This window comes from Galendromus occidentalis, unplaced genomic scaffold (assembly GCF_000255335.2).
Source record: "Galendromus occidentalis unplaced genomic scaffold, Mocc_1.1 scf7180000076357, whole genome shotgun sequence".
Lineage (NCBI taxonomy): Eukaryota > Metazoa > Arthropoda > Arachnida > Mesostigmata > Phytoseiidae > Galendromus > Galendromus occidentalis.
This window is the reverse complement of record NW_003804346.1, coordinates 61,739-76,992: the sequence shown is the minus strand read 5'-3', so window position 1 is coordinate 76,992 and position 15,254 is coordinate 61,739.

Sequence of the window (15,254 nt, the reverse complement as noted above, 5' to 3'; positions counted from 1 at the left end):
GATTGAAATCCTTCAGATTACGAAGGAGAATGCACATGCCTCGATGAAGGTGGCAAGTTCTCCAGCGAGTTCCCTTTGAAAAAAATCCGCTCCGGAACTTCACCGCTGATCGAACTCCCTGAAAACGAACGGAAGTCTTAACCCAGAGTCTGACAGTCGCAAACCTAGAGCGGCTATGTCGTCTCTCCGAGGACTTCCTAATCTGCAGGATTCCAGGGTAATGTATCCGAATGAGAGACAACATGGAACCAAGAAGGAGAGCTGCACAAACAGCGAGTTCGGGAGACCGTCGCAGATTTGAGCGTTCCGAACTCATAATGTGATTTTCTTTTGCGCGAGCGTCCAAATGATTCCTAATGAGAACCCTGCGAGCGACTTCGTGCTCGGGGCTCAGAGCTGCTCCCCATCGGTTAATTCAACTTTGCTTCGCGACACATGGCCGTGTCGGTGGCAGCGGGAGCAGCAGCACGAACGGCGGCGATTCTCTCTTGGGAGGTCTTCCGGGGGAGGTCTAGGCAATAATTGGTCCTCTCGCAAAAGAGAGTTTATTTAATTGCTCGGAAGGAAGGAAATGCCATTCTGAAACTTAGCCTGTCCACTTCTGCTCTCTCGGTCTTTTAGTCAGCTGCAGCTGCAAGGAGGACGTCGACGATGAGCTCGGGACTCCGTTTAAAGTTCAAGTGAGGAATGGTCTTCTCCCGGGAGCACAGTCGTCGAACGATGATTTGCCAATAGGCGCCCCGATCTTCGGGTAGGATCTGGTCTCAGATCCAGCATTCGAGGAACCGAGACCCAAAAAAATAGTTCGAATCTCCAATCATTTTCTCGCTAAGACTCGAGGGAGAACGATCGGCGTCGAAACCTCGAATTCGTGGTTTCTATTCCAGACCCCATTCACGGCCTCGTGGGTCGCGTAGCGGCTCATTCGTCAGCTCCGACGCTGATCCTATTCTTTCCGTGCTCTATTGTCATACTAATTACGTGATTTCTGCCGATGTCTGTCTTGCCTTTGTGATTCTATCGACTTCTTCTCCCTCATTGCCAAGCGAATCTCGTTGCGCTATACGAGTCGTCAGCCAGGGGACCTTAGCCCCGGACGGAGGGAACATCCCCGCCCCGAGAGGCGGATGAGAGGCTGCTCCGTGAGGAAGACGAGGGTTCTGTGCTGGAATACGGAGCGTGGCGTATATAGAGAAGGGGCTCGTCTCTATGCCTTTGAGGTCTACAGTGAGTTCGACCTAAGACGTTCTTTTTTCTCATAACGCTAATGGATGTGACTTTCTGCCGCTGGTTTCGAGAAAATCTCCTTCTCCTGACGAAAAGACGATATTTTCGTCCGAGCGAGCTCTCTCCTCCCTTCCCGGTGGGAGTTTCTTGGAGCTGCTTCCCGCTCTCGGACCGATGTCGGTCGCGACGCTCCGCTCTACCAAGCCTCCAACTCGGTCGACGGCGCGATAGGAGCTCGGCCTCACTGCTCACCTCGATTTACCCCCTGAGCGAGGACCGGCTCAAGGCCGTTGCTGTTCACCGCATGACGGGACGGTGCCGTTAAGTTGTCTTTGTTTAAACTTAATCAGTCATTCTGAGAGCTGAAACGGTTTTAAGACGCTGACATGTCGTTAGGTTTAGCCGGTGAGGCTGTCTGGGTGGGTACTGCTGCCTAGGCTGTCGTTCTCTGACTAAGTCAACTTCTCGGGCTGTGTTTGCTCTCGGGTCCTCGAATCCTCTCATTCCGACTGTCAAATGGACAAATGGAAAAACGTTTTATGGACGGCGCAAGGACGAAAAAAGGACGGATGACCGATGCACTGTCTAAGCGACCGGAATGCTGGCCGGCCGGCCGGTCGGTCGGTCCAATGCGCTCCCGGACGATGGAAGGACCTGTACGGTCGACCTTGAGGCGAGAAGTTTCGGCAGCCCAAGGGCGGTCTGCAAGGACAGATGGATAAGTAGGGCGTCGAAGAGCGAGATCGCTCTAATATCGGAGAGAGCCGTGACCTCGGAGAGCAATTGACACTTTCAATGCTCCGCTGCTATAGCGAGCACGATCAGCAAAAAGCGAGATCGGAAAGAGTTGCACGATATGTGGATTGCTCGCTCCCCGGGCAGCCGGTCGACTTTTAATTGGCTTAAGCGGCTTAGGAATATCTCTGACCTTTATTTAGAAACACGGGTGGCTTTCCCAACTCTGGCAAGGGCGTGCCATTACTCCCGCACCACAAATCGAGTCTTTTCTTGAATAAAACATTTTATTTGATAACCGAACCAGAGATGCATGAGAGCGGGGGGTCGAAATTGGATTCGTACGACGCGCGACGCCGCTCTTCCGACAACCGACGAAAGGGGGGCCGTGTCATCGCGGAATGAAATCAAGGAGAAAATCCTGGACATACAATCTTGGTTGTTTATTCTGGGTCGATGCTCTAATGTTTCATCCTTCTCGCTACCGATGTCTAGGGTAGAGAGGAGGAGGGGCTGTCGAAAGAATGGCCGATGCAATGACTGGATCTATTTCGAGCCAAATGGCACACAGGCAGGCAGACAGACAGACGGGCGGGCGGGTCGGCCCTTTGAAGGGTGGTGGGTGGAGATGGGCAGAAACACAGAAGAGGCGATCCATTGACGAAAGATATGCGCGGGCCCGACGCGCTTCCGGCCGTGCATCCGGTCTCATCCGAAGAGCGCCTTTTCGAATCGCGAACACCATTCGAAATCAGAATGCTCCCTCCGTAGCCGTTATTGTGGCTCGAGGTGGTGGGCGACTCCCCCCCCCCTCAATCAGCCCTTTCAGCGGTGCTTATGGCATCTGGTGCTGAGAGTCGCAGCGGTCTGGACGCCCCCGAGGCAGCTCGAGCCACCCTCAGAATCAGAGTGGAGCGATCGATGAAGTGAAAAACGGTCGATAACGAGAATAATAGACTACTTGAAGTATCCAATGGGCTCGCCCAATACGTACTGTTTCACGGCGTGCGATGCCCAAAAAAATACGAATGGAATGAAAGGCTAGCGGGAAACCTTTTGTAGGAAGGAATGAAGAGACCCCCGAGTTTCATTGTGTCGATGAGCACGCCACATGCAACACCGCGTGACTCGCTGATGACTTGTTCCCCTCCCTACACAAATGAGCCATCCTCTCGATCGGATCTCCGCGCGAATATCTCTAGTCCAGCGTTTAGGGTAAGAGTTTGGATTTCAATCGGTGTCGAGCGCTCCATTGAACTAGAGGTGGAGGAGGCATGTCCGGGCGGAGGAATGAGGAGAAATCATGAGCTGATCACCCGCTGCGCGACGGACAGACTTCGCTTCGCGCTCCCGTGAGTAAACTCGAGTAAGTTGCTCGAACGGGGAGCGGCAAATTGACTGTTAGTAAGAGAGTGGTTGAGTAAACATTCTGCGTGGATCTTGCATCTGTTCCAGTCAGAGGCTCGGATGTCGGTACCGCTCGCCTTTGTCAGCGGTAACGAACAAGGCGAGAATCGAAGTTAGCACCCTTAGAAGTTCACTAATGTGACTGTCGCATATTTCCGATCTCCCTCGAACGCCAGATTTCCTTGAACGTACTAAACGTTCGAGGCACTCCCCTGAACTTGAATACGGGAAGGAATTCCATCGACCCTCCACCCTTCCATACCGTTGAGGGCCCAAATAATTCTCGATCACAGCTTTCTCGACTAGATCCTATCCCGACCTCACTGATTGCTTTTCTAAGTCTTCTCTTTCTCTTCCCACAGGTAAGACTCTTCCGTATCGAGTAGGAGCTCTATGCGGATTCGACTCTGCAAGAAGGAATGATGCACGATTTTTTATGAAGAGAAACTTGATTTCGTGATGGGGGGAACGGCCCCGAAATCTACGATCCGCAGCAATGGAAAGCTTGCGACCCCGTCGCGATTCCGGATGAAGTGCCAAATCGACTTTCGGTAGGGTTTCGGAGGCGTGGACAGCGGTCGTTCAGCTCAGTCCGGCTGGAAATTCCATTTATCAGCAACTTTTATGAAACGACAGAGTCTCTAAGCAGGGTGAGCTTCTTTCGAACACTCGAGCGCATGATCGCTCTCCTTTCCTTCTTCCGTCTGTCCGTCCGTCCGTTTCTTCGCTTCGATTTAGACGAATGAAAGTATGGATGGCAGGACATCGATTCGTAGGGGGGAGGAGATCGACGTCGCCACGTCGAGACTCGATCGACATCTCCACGCCTACTGAACGCGAGCGGGTCCTCGAAGCGTGGGACGGACACCGCCGGACCGCGATTGAATCTGCGATGAATTGTGGTGTCTTCTCAGGAGAGGAATGGGGGCTGAGAGAGAGAGAGGGTAGCCGCTCGGCTCCGACCGCAGCAGCCGAGTGACAATTGGACCCAATGATGGGGAATGACCTCAGTTTCCAAATACTGCCACTAGCTTCTGTGGCCGTGCGATCCGCTGCCTCCCCGCCGTCGACCCGCAGCGACCGCGATCAGTGAAAAGTTTTTCGATTCTTCTCCACCATCGAGTTCTTCCCCAATGTTGGCAGGGCTGGATCGGTTGAGTGCTGCTTGGTTGCCCATTGAGAGTGGGTCGCCGAAGGGGTGGAATCGGAAAGTGCGAACAACCCGTTTCCCGACGCAAGAGGCGACCGCAATTTTTTCTTCCTGGAGGCTTTATTTCGATCAGATACTCCTACCGACTACATCGTTGCGTCCATTGGTGCCAAGGCAGCTCGCGACTCCCGATGCAGCCTTTCCACCTTTTACTCCGGTCGATTCTCTTGGTCTCGCTTTGTCTTTTTCTTCACCTCCTCCATCTCCCTTCGATCCGGTGTCTGCATGGCGCACTCTGGGAACCAAGGGGCGAGGTGCGAACATCCGAAAAGACCGACGGTTCCGTATGCGTAATTTGATTACAATGCTCATCGTTCGAGGAGATCCCACGGAAATTGAACATCGGAGGCAAATCGACGGGGGCACTCCCGGGATGATGGGCAGATAGGACACTGCATGTTTCGAGGCTGTTCTTCCGGCGTATACTTTGCCCGAATGTCTGCTGGAAGCCAGCGCGGCTCAGAGAGGTAAAGCTCTTCAACGACTTTGTTGTTCAAAGCGGTGCGCTGCCGCTGGGCGATGGCAACGGCGGTTGCGACTGTCGGCAACGTAGTCAATTTTTTTCGACTTTCTTCCTGACGTGGACGATGCCATTGTGTTTCCTTTTCTGTTTTTGCTCCGGAAGTAATCACCGAGTCGCCGTTCACTTTTGCCGAGTTCCCTGTTGTAACCCGGTGGCCGTTGTTTACCTCTAGACTTCTCGGATAGGCGGGAGGGGGACGGACGGACGGGCCGATGCACCGGCCAGCGTCAGAGTTTGGCGAGATCTCGTTGGGGCGCCCGTTTCAAAAGTTTATTTTTCGTCCCTAGCTCATTGTTGTTCCCCGGCATTGCAGTTCCCTCGCGTACTCACGGTGAGCCTCCTCATTCTGCCGTGAGTGCCGAAAGGTTCAGAGGCTAAGATTCGACAAAAGCACTTGGAAGAAATGATGGCTCGTTGGCGGCGAAAACACTCGCGTGAGAGCAGCGCCGTGCCTCTATTTTACCGATTGAGTTCTCGTCGGAGAAGCTTCGAAAATTCGATCTGGTTCTGTATACAGAATCAATAGCAGGGACGGCGGCTTCATCGACAAAACAGCGCTGGGGCAGCGTCTCGAAATCAAAGCACACGAGCCCCAAGGTATCGAGGCGAAGCGCTACTTTGCCAATGACGCACTCCGCCGCATTATTGCAGAGGACCCACTTCAAACCGGCTCATGGAGTCAGGCTATTGAGGTCATATTCGAGGTGCACGAACAAACGCTAAAGCGTCTGCAACCTACCCCACGACGACGCTGAGGCTTTTGTCTCCTGAAATGGGTGCCATAAAGAGAAGGACAGGGGGAAACATCTGGTTTGGACCTGTGATTTCTGCTACGACTCGCTCTCGATAGTTTCAAAACAGAGTGCCTCTGTGACTATTCTGCTCTCGGGATTTTCGTTCCTTCATCGAACTCAGTGTTCCCTTCGCTTGGTCGCATCCGAGAGTCGCCAACGCTTTTCGTGCCCACTGATATCGAGCAGGACTCGGATGGCAGACAGCGTAGGATACAAGAAAGGATTTCAGTAAAAAAAAAAGAACCCCGGAACGATGCACTGGGAAGCGTGGCGGCTTGCGGCGGGGTCAGTGAGGGAACGAGGGAGAACAAGCGAATCGGAGCAAGCCATTGCAAAGAACGAATTGCCTGAGCGCAGGCCATTGCATTCCGAAAATAGGACATTAGGAAGAAGCGATGTCTCCGCTCATCCGGCTCGTGGTTGGAGCGTTTGCTCTGAACACCCTTCCACGTATTCTGAGCGAAGCCTCGGATAGCATCTCTTGTCTCGTAGAATTCCCGGACCGCGTCCCATGGAACCTCCTTCCCCTCCCCCAGGATTCGCGTCTCGCTCCCGCCCTTACTCACTCAGAGCGGACTCCTCATGGAGAGTTCGCTGTGACACTGCAGCTCTGCTTTTCTCGGTAGTACATAGTCATGATGTTATCAGAAGAGGCTGGCAGTGATGGACTGCACGGAAGATACGCAAACTCGAGCACAATAATTTAGGCTTGCACAAAAAACTATGCACATGAGTGATTCTGATGAGTGAGAACACTGCGACACAGTGATTCCGTTGAGTCTTTCAGACTGTGATCGCGGGGCGAACGTTGGATGCGAATAGAATACATTCAGTTCCGCAGTCTCAGCGGCGATTTCTCAATGACTCGGATGCCCAGTGTAAGGATGAATGAGGAAGGCGCCATTCTTCGATTCTCTCAGTGACATATACGATTTTATTCTTCTATTTACAAGGGTCCCAATTAGATCCACGATTCCCCGAAACGGAACGAGAGGAGTTCATGCTCCGCCTCCGGTATAGAAAGCGAACCGTGACCGAATATGGGTGAAGACTCGCTGCTCCGTAGCGAGAGTAAGTGAGCGACCGACCGACCGACCGACTGACTGTCTGTCCGAGTGAACGAGAGTGCATTGAACGAGCCGTGATTCGAACGTTGCGACGTTTATGTTGGCTTGTCGTCAATCCATCTCTCGTTTCCGCGGGATTATTAATGTACTCTGCTTTCTATGCGTCGTTCCCCAGCCGTTCGCTCCCTTCCTTCCGTCGACCGGACCTTTCGCTATGCCTTGGGAAACGAACCTTTTACGCGAGAGATCCGACTTGGCGGAGGGCACCGAAGAGCTCCGAGCAGGGGAGGGGGCTGGACCAGGAGGGGGAATTCGGTGTCAGACTTGATAACGTGATTCGATGGGGACGAGGAGGATACGAGAACGTCGCCGACACTTGAATATCTGTTGATGAATCTTCTCGACGTTTCTCGCCGGACGACCGCTCAGTGTGACAACCGCTGCGGGGAGGGGGCAAGAGTCCGTTTGGCTCCGGCATACCATTGATCTTCATGAGATCCCGTATTTTGTCTGAAATTCCAACTCGGCCCCCATACTTTCCGAGATTCATTATCCTGATAGGCCGTAGAATTCCGCTCGCTTCTCGCTATTGTGATTGGGCAGCCCCATGGGTCGAGGAGCATCACGGAACTCCACCTTTCAAAAACCCAGATCAAACCCAGATCTTCGCGGGCTCGATCTTTCGGGAAAGTTCGACTATCGAAAGAAGACATCGACTGTGATTCGGAGTTCCGAGTGTGCTCTGCTTGAATGTGACGGAGTGCCACGCATGGGGAAAAGAATAACGATCGATTCAGCGAGCGTTCAGTTGGGGAAACGAGTTCCAGCGGAACACATCCTGACGCGCCCCGAGACAGCCACTCTCGTGACAAATGTTGTCATTTGTGTGATAATCAGCTAAGTTCGCCATTTGTCCACAAGTTCGTTTGCCTTGAAAGCCTGACCGATTCGCACGTTTGATGCTTTCTCGGATGCTGTTCAGACGTTGCGCCCTCGGATCATTAACCTGTCTTTGAGTCGGTTGCGTCGGGCCACATCCGGCCGGCCGTCGGTCAGTACGACGCCTTGACTTGCTAACCGGCTGCATTGAAAGAGCGATAATTGGAGACGGAACGGCGACTGCGATTCAGGCAGCGGGTTCTGCAGCCCGGTCCCTCATTCGTCTGATGGGTTCTTACGCATCGAGCCCCCAGTCTTTCTCAACGGGCTGGGCGAGAGGCAAAATGTCGGAACCGATGCGATGCACGCCCTATGGAGCCTCTGGCTGACCGTGGAAAAATACCTAAATACGCCTACACCGAGGTCGGCGCGTAGGTCGCGTGTCTCGCGCCGTAGTCGAGCTCCCTTCATATCTGTTTTTCTTCCGAGCGGTCTGTTCTGGCTGAAACATCCCAGGTATGACGGAGCATCGCCCGAGGACGGACTTTGTTGCCTTCCAACATTGATTGAAGCGACTTAATGTCTTGGATGGGTGTATAGCGCACTGCCAGCCTGTCTGTCTGGCTGACTGGCTTGCTCGCGCGCCTCCAGTGTCCGAGCGTGTCCAGCCGTGCCTGGCGGATCGCCAACAATGATGAACACTCCGGTATTGAGTGTAGCTCTCTGAAGTCTCGCGCAAACTCGTTCAACAAAGATGTACAAACAGTTAATTGCGATAAGACGGCGGCGGCATTTACGACAGCAGCGACAGCATTCTGTGCTCCTTCGCGCCGACGCTTAATACTCGATCGAGAACCCCTCGAACGTTGTTCCAAGCAAAGGCGGCGGGCATTGTTGTCGTTCGAGAGTCGCGTCATATCCAAGTCGACCGATGCCTGAGCTGTTTGCTCGCTTTGCCGCTCACAGTCGATCTGACGAACAGAGTGAGGCTCCGGTGCTCCGGAGGACACAAGAATCGAGAATAAATGCTCTCGTCATCGGCGTAACAACCTGGGCTCGTGTTGTCGTGGCGCGCAAACATCACAAGTGTGAAGAGTTCGAGCTCTCCGCATTCTGCTCGGTAATTGTGAGCGACGAGAGAGCGATCGTCCGTCCGGCCGACAAAGCGACGAGACGAGTACGAATGTACAAACAAAGCAGCCGAGCGAGCCGGTCCAAGTGTTTCCTGCTGTCCGAATGTAGGTATTCGGACCACGTCTGAGAAAATTAGATGGCCGACGCGATACCAGAGCAGGTGGTCGGTTAGCGAATGTAAAAGCATTCGGCGCACCGCCAAAGAACAAGTCGGAATTGCAAGAGCCTCCGGCTAAAAGAAATCAAGCTGAGCACTCGGACCGTCAGTGAGTGAGTCAGTCAGGCAGGCTGGCCGCCCGTCAACCAGTCAGTCGCTCGGCCCGAAACGACGACGGGCAGGGGAATTGACTTATTGCGCATACGTAGCGAGAGGCGCTTCGAATTTGGAAAAAAAACGAAGGCGCGAAGGAATGCCTCGAATAACAGAAATATGGAGACGGGACGGCGCGGCGGTGTGAAGGCTGTCCAGAGATGAGGCCGCTCCCTCTCCTCGCCCTTGATCGTTCTCCCTGAGTTCGCGATGCTCTCTCCTCGCCTTGCTCAACCTTGCGTTATTCCGCACGGCCTTGCCATCTCTTCGTCCTTGACGCACTTTTGGAACGATTTCCGAGTGAGTGCAAGAACGAAATTCCCAATGGTCGGTGGATCAGTTTGACGACTGGGGGAATGCCCGAGTCTTTGCGTCTCTTGGAAACGCTCAGGGAAGAACAGCCGTCGACGACGCAGACGTTGTTGTTGTTCCTACCGCGCCGCTGTTCCGATGATGGGCCTTAGCGGCAGGATACTCCAGTTGACTCGCCGGTTTCGCGACGGATGGAACATGCGTAGGCTGGCTGTATGGTGGGGAACGTCCGACTGACAGAGTGTCGTGCTCCCCGCAGTCGACCGCCGAACATCAGCCGGTGGCAGCATTTTCAAAACGTTTTGCGCTTTTGCCTTATGGATGATTGGCACGAGATTTTGTGTAGCTGGCTTCGGCCGGCTCGTGTCTTTCGTGCCGCCTGTAAGTGACGCCGGCTCAGCGGCGAGGCTGCCGCAGCTTCTCCTTCCTCGTCGTCGTCGTCTCCGACTGCTTGTTCCTTCTCTCCGTCCCGGAACTTGCTTTTCGCCGCTCCCTAACTCATAGTCACTCGTCGACGAGTTACTCGACGGTGAAGTCGCTCGGTGTTTGGATAGAAGTCAGCTTCCTGGCGATCCCTCTGGAAAATCCCCCCTGTCCCGCTGATGATCTACGGCGGTGGAGGGAGCGGCAGACGCTCGCCGGGTACTGATGTCGCCGGTCGACATGCTCCGCCAGAGCACCAACAGCAAATTATCTCAACGTGGCCTTGAACGACGTTGTTCGGTCTGCTCTGCCCCCTGAGAGAGAGAGAGAGAGAGAGATATGGTAGTGGCGGCGGTAAGGAACGGAGTTCTGATGTAGATCTGATGTTTCGACGATGTCTTCTTGCTTTGTTTCATGCACGCACCAACGACGACGACGACGACAATGACGATGGAGGCGCAGGCGGCTGCAGCAGAGGGGACGACAGCGCAGCTACTCCGGTCGCAGTTCCTGACGAGCGCTCGTGTGCGCAGAACTCGGGCATCGTTTGACTCCTGTAGACGGCGCGCGTCCAAGGAACACATCACGCATACCTGACTCGCTGGCGGCCTGGCTGGCTTGAACCCGCCCTTCTCGACCAGACTATCTCACTGACTTATCCACTCGTCCCCGTTCCCCTCGGATCTATGCGGTTGTTTGAGATTATGCAGCGGGGTCGATCTCTGAGCATCGGGTGGCGACTACGATGAGGTAGCGAACCCTCCGATTCCCATCAGACGAGCAATTTTGTTCCCGATTCTCGTGAGGAGTTACCACAGGGGCCGTGCCGACCCCAATCCCCAAAAATGTACAGCAGGTGTGGCAAATGATTTTTGATACCTCCCTGCGGCGATGAAAAGTTTCCTCGTTCGAACTTGGGTTTCAACCACTGTTTCCCTTTTCGGGTCTCCGTCTTCTTCACGGAGAGCATGGTTGCCTCTGGAGCGATAGCTTCCCTGGATCACCGACTCCTGAACAGAAAGCGCTGCCGTGAAGGCAAAGTCTACGCATCGTCCCGGTATCTTGACTTCCAAGGGATAAAAATTTCCTCGTGAGACTTTCTCTCTCTTTCTTCGCTTCGGGGAGAAGATGATTCCTCCGACCGGCTCGCCCGGTCCAGCGGTTACGGTTGGGGCCCCATCGCAGACAATGATTCCGAGTCGAGCGGTCGAGTCGACTTCAGGTGGAATGGTGGCTTGGTGCATAGGTAGGCGGCTCACAGTCAGTCAGACAAGTGCTGCCGGCGATGGAACTGTGTGTCTGGCTGGAGTCATGAGAGAACGAATCCGACGAGTACCATGCAAGCCCACCAGCCAGCCAGCCGACCAACTGAGCAGCCATTCAAGCGACCGGCCAGCCAGTCGGCTAGCCAGCCAGCCAGGAGTCAATTACCCTGAAAATCGTGCACTGCGTACGCGTATAATAACCGCGAATGAGATATCCCAGACCGCCTCAGAACGGCACTCAGCCAGTTCGAGCAGGGACAGAGCGAGTTGAAGATGAGCGTGTGAGTGACTGAGATCAGGGTGGTCTCGGGGCAAGGAGAGGAGACTGGAGAGCTAGGAGAAGGCGCCGATCCGCTTCAGACATCCTGTTTATTATAGGCTGGAAAAATGCGGCGCGGCGTTTGAGCGCGCCTTCCAGCCTCAACTCGACCGATGAACGATCTGAGCTGATCTGCGGATTTTCGATTTGCTCGCTCCCTGCCCAAAGTTTTCACGATCTCTGAAGATTCGACCGTTCGCTTCAATCTGGGACCATCTTCCCCCTTGACCCGTCCAGCTCAAGCTCGATCTCCGCTCTCGCTGATTTGAAGTGTCACTTAACCTCTTTGGAAATCAGCCCCGCTCCGATAAGTTATCCGGAGCGGAGTTGAACGAAGCGCCAAGTTGTGCTGCAGACTCATCGAGTCCATAACGTCGCAGCCAGTCCGGGCTGAGGATCAGCGACAACAACGACTTCGTCGGGGACTTTAAGCCCTTCACGCGGGCAGTGCCCGAGTTGATAATGGCGCGACGCTTTATCAAATCGGCGTTCTTCATTAACATTCACTCATCTTGCGAGCGCTAATGACAAATTGATGACGCGGTTATTTAGAGCACCATCTGAAGCGAAGGATCCGATGGTACGATGCAAATTTTGTGCTGAGTCCTGGGTTTCCATCCTCGCTTCGGTCCCACTCCCACGGACTCGCCGCCCCCCACCCCCTTGTCCCTCGTCTTCCAATGACCCCAAGTGCCCCGGCCCGTTCCCCTCTCCAATACACAATATATTGCTCCCATGGAGCTTGTTCTCTGGCCAGACAATAGTCTGCCATCGAACGAATATGTATCCTCCGCTATGACTCCGCTCCAGCGGTTCCGTCGCAGACTTTGAAAAATGAATTCCACTCTCGCGGCGCATCCGGCATCCGATCCTTCCGGAAGCGGGCTCGCACGGTCGCTGCTTGTTGTGGTTTGTTCTTTTGTTCATGTCGCGCCAAAGTCAAAAAGCTGGATCAATTTAGACTGTCACAAGCACAAACTCTCTCTTTCTCGCTCTGCGTGCAGCTCGAAACCGAAACCAGTGTTGCCGACTTTGATCTTCGATTCCGTCTGAAGAGATTGTGAACGGACTTGTAAAACAACGTCCGATGGTACGATCGAACTCGGACACTCGTCGAGTACGCTGTCGTCGCGGACTGAAATATTTATCTGCTCAAAACGAAAGCGGCTCACCCAGGACTCACACTCGGCTCGCGGTCGGTCCGTGTCCTGGAGCGGGAAAATCAGCTGAGCACTGAATTTGCGGCGCCGTTCTCTACGCGCCGGGTTTCGAAAGGAGGTGAACTGGCTAATTCGTATTTCTGTTTTGTTCGGTTTGCGGTCGGAGTGGCGATTTGCATGACAATGGGATCCGGAATCTAAGCCCCGACTGCGATCCAACTGCGTTGAGCGAGTCCCGCTTGATCCTGAGACGGGACCACTGCCGCGCCGCTGCTGCTCGTGCCGTCGCCAAACACCCGGTGTCACTCTCTGGCCATCCCGCGTGTGTTCGCCAAGAGCGGATTGAAAAAGTTTATTCAAGGCCTCCTTTCACTTCCTCCATTTCCGACGAGAGTCTGTTCTCCTGGATTAATTCCCTCGGCACTCCGAGCGTTTTCCGTCGCGACTCGCGTCAGATTCGCATTCCAAGCGGAGTCGGCCAGGCGACGCTCAAATAACCATTACCACTTGCGTATCGGAAGTCATTGACGGATATCTTTCCGTTCATCCGAGCGTGTATCTTTCGAGCCCTCTCGAAGCCCTGTGCGTCGCCACAAAAAAAACACATTGCGTCATGACCTGCCGATGGAATATAAAGCTTCCTCAACGAGTTTTTAGCCCGTCACGGTGGCAAGCGGGTCGTCATTGGGGCGGCTCAAATTTTTTTCTCTCTTCTCATACCATCAACGAATGGATGGCTGAGCTGAGAGCTGATGAGAACCAGGGAAAAAGGAGACTGTGGCCAACCGGAAGAAAGAAGAAGACTTAGGTAGCTGCTGGAGTCATATGCAGGAGGAGATTGACTGAGACGGTGGCGCACTGACAAAAATGTTTGCGCAGCTTTCGTTCGGGCGACTCTTTCTCAGCTCCTCACAATGAATTTAATGAACTCCGACGCGAACGAGCCCTCCCACAGTGGCGAGGGACGAGGAGACGAAATCTGCAGATTCGAAACTGAAATCCTGGAATAGGAGACCGAAACGCGATAACTGGTCGTTCGGATCGATTCAATAGAGACCGGATCGGACCGCAAGAATATTTATTGAGATTGCGAGAATATGATCGATCGATTGATTCTAGTATTCTATATGGTCTAGTTCTGGAGAGGCGGAATCTTTGTTCTTGGGGGCTCCTCTCGACGGCCGAGCGTCCACGGGACGGAGAATCTACCGACAGAGAACCTCGAGGCAGAACCAACGAACTGAGATCCACGGAGATATTCACGTCAGCTCAAGACAGATCGCTGACAGTGAGCCTCGGTTTCAAGAAAAGTCGACTCGCTTGAAGCGACATACTCGACTCACTTCATGCACGTCTAGCGGGACATCGGTGATGCGTAAATTCGGAGCTCGGCAGTCGCTCGGTCAAAGCCCGACGCTAGGAAAAGCGAAGAGGTTGCGGCCTGGGATGAGAGTCTCCCTTGGACGATGAAAAATTGAGAGCGAGGGGGTAAGAGAGGAAGAGCGCTGGCCGTTTTCTCAGGGAAGCTTTCGAGGAAGAGAAACGGCTGAATGATGGCGAAGTTCACCGGTTATCCTAACAGTTGATCATTTCCCAGCGGAGGCATCCTGACGTGAAGACTTTATTTAGAGTAATGGTGGGTCAGATTGCCACAAAGAAAAATTAATGTGTTCTTCTTTTCCTCAATGCTTCCCTCCGACTGTCTGACCGGTCGACGGGCAGACCGAACAGAGAGACGAGCAGCTGCGGCTGGTCGGCCTTCAATCCCGCCCGCCCGCGCCCGCTAGCTCGCCAATCGCTCGCTCTATTCGGATCTCTTCCTCAACTTGTCTCCTTCTTTCTGGAACGGAAGAAATCGCTCCGCGACACACCAACTGCCTTCGCCTACCGGCTCACTCACAACAGAGAGAAGAAGAGGTCAATTAAATCTTAATGGCCGTATATAAAGGATTCGGGCCATCCATCTCGTAGTGTTAGCTGGAAGCCCACCGACTGACTGTTGGTCCATCCATTCCCTCGGTCTCCGTCCGTCTTCTCCTTCTACGGGCCAGCCAGCCGGCCGACCCGACCCAACCCCTTGCCCCACCCCCTCCCCCAAGCGATTTTCCCATCTTTTTTCTCCGGAGAAGACTTCCACGCTGCTGATATCGAATAGGAACATGCTTTCAAAAAATGTGCTCTTCTCATAAGCAGAAGATATTCAAATCGCTTCGTGTCGCGACCAACGAACCCCTTCTGCTGAGCCGTCGGTCGAACCTACACGTGATGTAGGTTGCTCTCAGGGAAGTCGAGAGCCCAGCACGTTTCCACGCTCCTAACGCTCAATGACTGTTAATGTTTTTTTGTAAGCCGCAATGTTGTCGCCGTCGCCACTTTTGTTGTTCCCGTCGTCAGAACAAGTCTCACTCACAGACAGCTGTCGCCAGCAGGTGAAGCAAGTGGCGGCCGCTGCTGCCGCTATGACGACGCCAGGCGTCGAAGCTACTAGT